Source organism: Zootoca vivipara, chromosome Z, assembly GCF_963506605.1.
Source record: "Zootoca vivipara chromosome Z, rZooViv1.1, whole genome shotgun sequence".
Lineage (NCBI taxonomy): Eukaryota > Metazoa > Chordata > Lepidosauria > Squamata > Lacertidae > Zootoca > Zootoca vivipara.
This window is the reverse complement of record NC_083294.1, coordinates 27,270,387-27,280,244: the sequence shown is the minus strand read 5'-3', so window position 1 is coordinate 27,280,244 and position 9,858 is coordinate 27,270,387.

Below are 9,858 nucleotides of genomic sequence, written 5' to 3'. Positions count from 1 at the left end.
AACTGGGGAGAATCTGAAATGGACAGGTTTGCCTGTACCTATCAAAGAGAGAACAAATAAGGCAGCTCTCTAGCATAGTTATCCCCACCACACAGGAAAAGTAGGAAATGGATTTCATAAAGTGATATTTTAGTAAACACCGGGTAAGTAGCATATACAATTTCCACAATTCATGTTGAGATATAATTGCATAAGGCAAGGACACTTCCTAGGCTGCTGCCATGGCCCTAATCATCATCATCATCATCATCTGCCAGCTGATGTCATAGCCTGAAAATGGTCAGCTGACCTTGGAGTCCAGTAGAGAGACTCCAAGGTGCTATAAAAATGAAAATAGGTACAGTTATTGAAAAAGGGTAAATGAGTAAAACTGTTCAAGCAACAGTACACATTTAGCAAAAAGAGGTGTGGCCCCACAGAACAAAATACTTTGACTGTCAAAGGCCAATAAAAAGAGTTGTATCTTCAGCAGATAGTGAGAGTCAAACAATGAAGATGCCGGGCACAGGGAAAACATAGGAAAGAGCAAAATACAGAGTGGAAAAATAAGTCACAGCAGGTGCACAGAATGTAAATAGTATTTTTTAAATAGCCCAGGTAATGAGCTTTGTATTCTGTCCAAGAATCTGGAGGTATTTTCTCTAACATTTTGAAGGATTGCATAATTCAGTTTGGGGAATAAATAATTATATCCAATTCAGTTGAAATTGCACTGGGCCAGTTCTTGCACTACAAAGTGTTTCTTTTAAACCTGTGACTTCTTAAGTTTAGATTTTGAAGTGTGTGACTTAGGAAAAGGCCAGAAATAGATCTCTCCCTCCATCTGCCTGAGAAACTTTTCCAATGTTCAGAATGAATTCATCGTGACTCCTACACAGAGCACCAAAGGATCAGGAAAAGCTACTGGAATGCGTCAGAAGGAGCTATTGAGAGCTACTGCACTCCAGATCTATTGTAGTTTATAGCAATGTTTGCCATCTGCCTGGCTGGTTCCTGTGACTCCTGGAAAAGACAATCATGCTAGCACAGTGTCACAATTGCTAGCATTTTAAAGATCTAAATCTGAATGCAAAAAGTTCTGAAGCAAATCAAACAGCTGAGCACCCCTATTGTTACCTGATTCTGCAGAAGTCAAAATCTATAAAACAACTCACTGTGTAGATAGTGTCATACAGTTAAGCCACTAGATGACGCTGGGCTTAGCTATATCTGAATGGAATCAGACATTTCCTGTTACCTATGGCCGGCCAAAGACATTTTGACACCTGAGGTGAACAACAAAATGGTGCCACCTCTGTACCAGGGAAGAAGAGGAACGTGAAGATTTTTAACAGGAACAAGGGTTGAATAAAGATCTGCATTGGGAATGAGTGTAGGTGGAGACGAGTAGGGCCTCCTATTCACAAGAGGCCACTGAAGAAGTGGCATGGGCAGGGGGGCTGGCAGATCCAGGCTCCAAGGAGCATGCCACAGCTGTCCCCACACTCTTGGGTGATCTGTGCTGTGGCTACACCTTCAACCACTGCACATGGCAGAAAAGCTTCGCCACCAGTAAAGCAATACGTACTACGTTGTCACATGTTTTACTACCCCTGTTTCTTGAGTGACTGGAAAATGGATGGGTCAGGTGTATGGTTGGAAAACAGGGGGAAATGTGTGCATTTGTGCATGCTCTGCATATGTGTGTATAGGATGTGTACATATGGTGAGTCTGTGTGCTATGTGTGCACACAATAACTAGAGAGTTGGTCCACTGTCAATGTGACTCCCAATTCCAAAATGTTTAGTCACGCTGCTATACACAGACTGGCCAGGAACCTTCCAGAGTTCCAGGCAGGGGTCTTTCCTAATCCCGATCTTATGTGGATATATGACTTGCAACTAAGAACTGCTACCCTACAACAGGTGCCTGAGTTTTCTTATTTCCTCCTCCATCCCAATTCATTTTTATTTTGTGCTGTGCTATTTTAAATTGCATTCTCAGGTCAGGGACTATAAACTGCTCTGGAAAATTGTTTTGCCTGAAGCGCAACAAAACATTTTAAAAAACAACAACTAAATAAGTAAACGCTAATGAATTCTAGCCTCATGAGAGAGAGAAATACTTGTCTCTCTCTGCTGCCGCCACACTTTGCAAAACCTTATCAACTACCATGAGCTGATTTTCTGAAACAAGGTCTTCTTTGAGGTGAGATTTGTGTTCACGTTAATCTGGGGGGGGGACATAACAGGGGCAAATAACATAATGAGAATTCCCCTTGCTACGAACAGCCATTGTAGTACTGTCTCTGAAAATGTGCGAGAATTGATGCTGAGATGTGGGCTCGTTTCAGGCAGGAGATGACAAATAATTTGGCACCAACCAAACTGTTGCTGTTTTAGTCTTCTCCGGGCCATCTGCCATAGGGAAAACAAGAGGATATGTTTCCTGATTCAGAGGGACGCAAGCAGAGAAGTATTATCTGCATATGGATTTGTACAAGGTCCATCTGATACACACACAGAGGCATTCAAGGTTAGCATTAAATCTTCATGTCAGTTTTTCCGCTCCATATGGTTATTGGAAGTTCACCAGCCAAGGTCCTTCTGTGGGTGACTTAAAGGTTAACCCTGTTAGTAAATCACCTAAACAGGAGGGTGATGGTGGAGATATAGCTTAGCAACCAAGGGTGTTAAGATGTTCACTGAGGTAACCCATGCTCTGGTTGGCTCTGTTGTTCTGAGGGAGTGCTCTTCTGTACTTTTTAGTTGTCCGTCTTCCCTCTCTGTAGAAAAATCTCTGTTCCTTTCTCCACCTTTATGCACTGCTTTTGTTTGGTTTCCTCAGTAAGGGGTTATTTGGATTTCTCCACTCTCTGGAGTCCATCTGCATTTTTTAAAATTACTTTGCTAAGAGTGACGAAGGCAGCAATGGCTGGCATTGTTAACTAACTGAGAGGTCCACATTCTAAGCTGGGGGTGCATTGCCAGCCTTCAGAACCCCCTGACTCTGCTATGTCTTCCTTCTTGCTACTGCTGGCTGCTCCCCTTTCCTTTTTTGGTAGAGCAAGCAGTGACTGGAGCAGCTCCAGCCTGTCTTGCCCCATCCCTCTGGGCCAGGGACATCTTCTGGAGCCCACCAAGTCTCTGAACTTTTCCCTGCAGGGTGGTAAAGGAGGGAGGGTGGTAAAGGCTATTTTATCATTCTGCATCTATTGTAATGTGATCGTCCCTCCCTGGGTTAAGGTTGAGTTTTGAACCTGTTGTTCTGTGATTATTTTTAGAAATATTTGTTTACTTAAGGCTGTGGAATGTTGTTGTTTTTTAATTAAGGCTGTGGAATGCACTGTTCTGATACACGGTGAATAAAATATGGAGGGGGCAGGTAAGGCCCACCCCGCATAATAGATCATATGACGCAGCACATAACATACATACAATTTGAAAGGCAATGTCCATTAACTTGGGGGGCTGGGCCCCTTAAATATTTTCTTGTGCGGAGCAAAGATTCCTATGTTGGCTCCTATGTTCTGATTTAACTATTATTATTATTATTATTATTATTATTATTATTATTATTATTATTAGCAATAAGAGTTGGTGAGGTGGTGGCACTCTTCCGGCTTCCAAACACAGTGTGTTGTTGGTACTTACATGCTCAGGAAGCTTGGCACTGCGCAGTGCAACTATATATTCCTCTGCAGGGAGATAATATCAGAACCTCCTATAATTTATCCATTACTTAGTTGGCTTTTTGAATTTGGACAAAGGAGTTGATTGACAATGAGGCTGATGAAACAGTCAAATTTCCTTTTTATCAATAATAACAATAACAATAATAATAGTAAAGGTAAAGGGACCCCTGACCTTTAGGTCCAGTCGTGACTGATTCTGGGGTTGCGGCGCTCATCTCGCATTATTGGCTGAGGGAGCCGGCGTATAGCTTCCAGGTCATGTGGCCAGCATGACAAAGCCGCTTCTGGCGAACCAGAGCAGCACACGGAAACACCGTTTACCTTCCTACTGCAGCAGTACCTATTTATCTACTTGCACTTCATGCTTTTGAACTGCTAGGTTGGCAGAAGCTGGGACCGGGCAATGGGAGCTCACCCCATCACGGGGATTCGAACTGCCGACCTTCTGATTGGCAAGCCCTAGGCTCTGTGGTTTAACCCACAACGCCATCTGCATCCCTAATAATAATAATAATAATAATAATAATAATAATAATAATATATTTATGCCCTCCCACCATCTGGCTGGGTTTCCTCAGCCACTCTGTGCAGCTTCCAACAGAATATTAAAATACAATAATCTATTAAACACTAAAAACTTCCCTATACAGGGCTGCCTTCAGATGTCTTATAAAAGTCTGGTGGGACATCTAGTGGGAGGGCGTTCCACAGGGCGGGTGCCACTACCGAGAAGGCCCTCTGCCTGGTTCCCTGTAACTTGGCTTCTTGCAGCGAGGGAACTGCCAGAAGGCCCTCAGCACTGGACCTCAGTGTCCAGGCAGAACGATGGGGGTGGAGACGCTCCTTCAGGTATACTGGACCAAGGCCATTTAGGGCTTTAAAGGTCAGCACCAACCAATAGCAAGATGGTGACTGTATGGGGTTCTTTCCGCCTGCAGGTTTCAGAAAATCTGTCAGGGTGTATGTGATTTCATTTTTCTTCTAGTAGAAGGAATGCTTGTCCTTGAGCATTAAGTGTATATACGATACTTTAACGTCACCAATTGTTTTACTCCACATCCTGGCAACTACTTCATATGTGGTTTTGTGCGGAAGCATTTTTCAATCTGAACTTGATTCAAGTGTGTCATTGGCTCCGTGACAAATGCCAGGCCAATGGTAAACTGCTATATACAGTGACAATAGCTAAGAAGGAGAGCAAATCCATTCCAGGGCTGCGTGCTGCTGCAGTAGTTTTAAAAAACCAGATATATTAAAATGTTACTAGGATAAAGACAACAGCACCTAAACAGACTGGTTTTTCAGAATGAATGATCACAATAGGAATAAGTCTCAGCAGAACTGATGTAGTGATGATTTTCATCATTTATCTAATGGAAAAATATTGTTTCCTCAACAGTTTCTGGATAAATAATCATGCTTACTAGATTTTACTTGGCAATGGGTAACTGTACCCTAACAGATGCATTAGGCATTTTCCAGGACGGGTTCCATTTTAGTGGTGGTGCTTGTGAGTTTGGCAAAGTGCTCTCTGGTGGCAGTAGCATAATTTTAATCTGAGCACTGAATGGTATTATGGAGGTTCCCTTCTTTAGGTGGCAATGTATATTTCTTAATTCAAAATAGTGTTGTGTGCACCCCAGTCTCCAAGTGATGAGAAAGTCCTGGGGTTCTAGCACTTACTGGAAGCTCAGTTTTTCTGGAATGAAGATCACTGAAGACTGCCTTTAGGATATTTGGTTTTACTTACACACATATGCAACCTGAACATCAAACAGCATCAGCATTCCAACAGATCTTGCCTCTCCGTTAGGTTTCTAGGGGGTTCCCAAAGCTGTAGCTTGGGATTCAGCACAGAGCAAGACAGGTTTCTATGTCTCCTTTCCAATTCCCAGCTTTTGCCCAGACTAAAACAAAGACTAGTTTCCAGGCCTATTGTTCTTCCACCCAAGGAATGACATGGCATCCAGCCAGGTGAGCGGGGAAGGAGACCTGCACAGCTCCTGAAAGAGCTTCACCAGCCAGTTGTGTCTTTGGCGAAACACCTGTTCTTAACTAATTCCAGGCCCAGCTAAGGCCATTAACTTAACAGAGCTTGGTCTGATCACTTCAGCAACCCCTTTTCCTACAAACTACACCATCTCTACAAGCAGTTTATACAAAGCCGTGAAAGATGCTGACTTTCTTGCAAGCTAATGGAGCTCCCATTAAAATAAACAGGCTGTTTCTGTACACCTTGCAGTAACTGTCCCTTCTGTGTGCTGAGCTCTTTTTCATGTTTTAGCATAGTGTGTTTATGCCAAGCTTGTGATTTTATGTCTTAGCCATTTGCCAGTGCGTGTTAAATGCTGTAAAATTTAATACCTGCTCTTTAGAATGTCCTCATAATGCTTTTGTTTGCAGCACATGTCTTCTTCCTTCCTTCCTTCCTTCCTTCCTTCCTTCCTTCCTTCCTTCCTTCCTTCCTTCCTTCCTTCCTTCCTTCCTTCCTTCCTTCCCATGCATACCAATCTCAGAATTTGCCAATCCATTGCAATTTGCAAAGCAGCAATACAGTGATGGCCCCAGCACATCTGCCAATGCAGCATCTGAGTCAGAACAATGGCGAATGAGTCAATGTTAAATAAAGGAAAATTGAGTTAACAGAAAGAATTGTAACCAAACTGTTCCCTTCTCTAACCAATTGCCAGGATGGGCCTTTGATTAGGGATGGAACACTATGTCCAGACGAACACAGTAATTGCCATGCTGGATCTGACCAGAGTTCTGTCTGGTGCAGCATTCTGCTTTTGTTAAACCCAACCAGTGGTCAGCAGAATGAGTAGGAGGGCTCCAAAACGCAGGAGGGCTTGAGCGCCACATTTTGAAATAAGTGAATGCATACCGGTATTATTGAAAGAGGGACTGCCCACAAGATACTTCAGCCTAGATCACCTTTTAACTGCTTGATTTTATATTAATCCTGCCAATGCATTTAGTTGTTTACAATGGTTATTTAAATTATTGAAATATTCTACATAACTTTCCCATGCTTTAATAAAAACATTTTCTTCTTGATTTCTTATTTTCCCCATAACTTTTGCTATTTCTACGGGTTCCATGAATTTTGCTTGCACTCTTCCTTGGTTGGGACGGTACAAAGCATAGGAAGCGGTGGCAGTCCTGCATTTGGGCCGGGGGTCCTGAAGTTCGAACTGTTATGGAGGCCCCTTTGCAGCCAGCAATGAGGTCTGGACAACTGCTGTTGTCTTCTTCAGTGGAGTTGTTCCATGACAGATCACAACACCTTCACAACAGCTGTGCTATTGACTCTCACAACAATATATACAACAACAAAAATAAATCCATTTGGTCATTCTTCTGGGATCCCGCCAGGATTAGGGGCCCTGGAGCTTAATTTTCAATGCGCTTCATGGTAGATCTGCCCCTGATAGGAAGGATAGGAGTCATACGATTGGTCTGTCTTGCTCAGTATACTGACTGACTGTGGGGTTTCAAATTGGGATGTCTGCCAGCCCTTCCTAGAGAAGCCAGAGACTGAAACTGGGGCCCCTTGCATGCAACATGGATGCTCTACCACTGATCTATGGCCTTTTCACAAGAGCACTCTGCTCCCCTGTGGTTTCCCGCAACTGGTATTCAGAAGTGTTATGGCCTATGACCGTGAAGGCAGAGCAAAGCCATCGTGGCTGGCAGCCATTGATAGCCTTATCCTCATAAGAATATTAGGAGAGAAAAGAAAACATCCATGGGATGGGGAAGGGGGGTGAGCTTGTTAGGAGGGTGAGTCAAATGACCACAGCGCAGCAGTCTTTAAACAGATGCATACATCAGGTCAATGTGACATTTACACATTGGAAAGAGGATTACGCATGACTGATGAAAACATAATTACCTCGAATCTATTGAATGCACTGCACTCTTTATTCTTGGAATTGTTTGGGTTGAGCCACAATTAAGCCACAAGCTCAGTTAAGGTTTTATTTGGAAACTATAAACACAGCCATATTTAGAAAGTCGGGACTCTACCCACGCTGTGCCTCTTAGATATACATATTTTAAAAATTAGATTCACATCTTACCTCAAGGTTCCTGACCCTGTTTTTCCATTCTACCCTCACAATAAACCGTGAGGTCGGTTAAACCGAGAGGTAGTTACTGTCTGTAAGCGAACTTGGTGTCTAATCCAGGGGTGGGGAACCTCAAGCCCAGGGGCCAAGTGTGGCATCATAGTTAGAGTGTTGGACTATGACCTGGGAGACCAGGATTTGAATTCTCACTGAGCCATTAAGTTGACTGGGTGACCTTGGACCAGACACCATCTCTTAGCCTAATCTACCTCACAGGGTTGTTGTGAGGATGAAATGGGGTAGGGTGGGTGGGGAGAGAACCATGTACACCATGAGAAATGGGGCCGGGGGGGGGGGCGCTGGAGCGATCATCGCACCACGGCGCCCGGGCGCCCGATATGCTTAAGACGGCCTGCAAGAGGCTCAGTGGTTTAGACCCCAGTGCCACCTGCGTCCCAATGAAAATAGGGACATCTTACACACACACACACACACACACACACACACACACACACTACCCATCTGATTGGGTTGCCCCAGCCACTCTGGGCAGCTTCTAACATATATAAAAACATAATAAAACATTAAACATATAATTTTTTTTTTTTAAAAAAAGCTTCCCTATACAGGGCTGCCTCCATATGTCTTCTAAAGGTTGTATAGTTACTTATTTCCTTGGCTTGAGGATCACATAACTCCATACCCTCTGATGAACATAGGGATGTCCTAAGGACATTATGGGATCGAATCAGAAACCAGGGCAGCTTCTGTAACTCTGGGACTGTCCCTGGAAATAGGACTCTTGGAGTATCTGAAGTTGCCCATGAGGGGATGTGGCTCTTGAACTGAAAATGATACTCCACCATTTACATGTCTGTGGAAGTATCTTCAAACTTTTCACACCCAGGATCTATCTGGGGACCCATTTCCTAATCTTTTACCTTACATTTGCAAGGTGGTAGTGCTCTACGGGCAGCTGGCTTCCAGCACCAGGCCAATTGGCAGACCAATTCTGTGCCTGCAATTGTGACATGGAGGCTGGCAACATCAACTCTGGCATTTGGGAATCTCTTGCAGATGACTGCATTGTGTAACATAGTGAGAAGCAGCACCATGGTGCACCTGCAGCAGCCCAACTGGACATCTTCATCTGTCCCAGCTGCAACAAAACGTGACTCTCCTGTCTCAGTCTCTACAGCCACAGCAGGCGCTGCAACCTTCCAACAGCGTGACCTCACCCTCAAAGGTGCACTGCTCCATCGTCTTCCGAGACAGACGGATGCCATCAACATTGCATTACATTGGTAGTGCTCCTGTTGTGACCCACCTTGGACCAAGCTGCAACCTACTTGTGGGTCCTGACCAACCAGCTGGAGACTGGTGGCCTACAGATTCCAACACTGTGCAGAACAGGCCTCCTGCAGATACCACCCTATCAGGTGGTATGTTTTGCACTGTGTTGAAATTGAGCCTTTAGTGTGGTGGCATCTACTCTTGGAACTCCCTCCCATTACAGTCTGGATAGCTCAGTCTGGATAGTTCAGGCATCCCCAAACTGCAGCCCTCCAGATGTTTTAGCCTACAACTCCCATGATCCCTAGCTAACAGGACCAGTGGTCAGGGAAGATGGGAATTGTAGTCCACAACATCTGGAGGGCCGAAGTTTGGGGATGCCTGGCTCAGTTCGTTAGAGCTTGGTGCTCATAATGCCAAGGTTGCAGGTTCAATTCCCATATGGGACAGTTGCATATTCCTGCATTGCAGGGGGTTGGGTGATCCTCAGGGTCCCTTCCAACTCTACAATTCTGTGGTTCTCTATCAGACAGGTAGCGTCTCTGTTTCTTTTTGGCACCCGTTGAAGGCCTTTCTCTTTCAACAAGACTTCTAAGCAGAGATTTTATCCTAAATGGTATCTGTATTGGATTTGACATCATTTTTAAATAGGAATTTTTTTTATTGTAGATATGTTTACTGTCCCTTATTCTGAAATTGCTTCGAAATGCTTCAGGGGAAGACATTCATGAATTAAATAAATAAATGCATGTCTACTCAGAAGCCGAATGGGACTTACACCCAGGTAAGTATATAGGATTGAAGGCTGAGTGGGGAGTTCA